Below are 383 nucleotides of genomic sequence, written 5' to 3' on the forward strand. Positions count from 1 at the left end.
AGGGCGGGTGATGGAAGGCGAGCCCCGGCGGGGGACGGGACGCCCAGCGCTGCAGGGTGCTGTCCTCTTCTGCTCTCTCCTCTCCTGTCCTCTCTTCTCCTGTCCTCTCCTCTCCGGTCCTCCTGCTGTCTCCTGTGTAGCCGGCTGGTGCTGGCCCATCGGAGAGGGCTGCCTGCCATGGCATAGTGTCCTACTCTCTTGGCTCCAGCATCAGCCGCTGTTTCCAAGAGCAAAATGTCCCTGGAGCCAAAGTGGGAAACCCGTCATCAGCGAAGAACCTGCTTGGGTTGCCAGTGATTAAAGTGTGGGGAAATACTAGGGAAATAGGAAAGGTCCCGGTCTGGCCACGCTTTCTTGTTGCCTGTTGTGGCTGGGCGGGGGGG

The sequence above is a fragment of the Merops nubicus genome, unplaced genomic scaffold, assembly GCF_000691845.1.
Source record: "Merops nubicus isolate BGI_N331 unplaced genomic scaffold, ASM69184v1 scaffold49566, whole genome shotgun sequence".
NCBI classification, from domain to species: domain Eukaryota; kingdom Metazoa; phylum Chordata; class Aves; order Coraciiformes; family Meropidae; genus Merops; species Merops nubicus.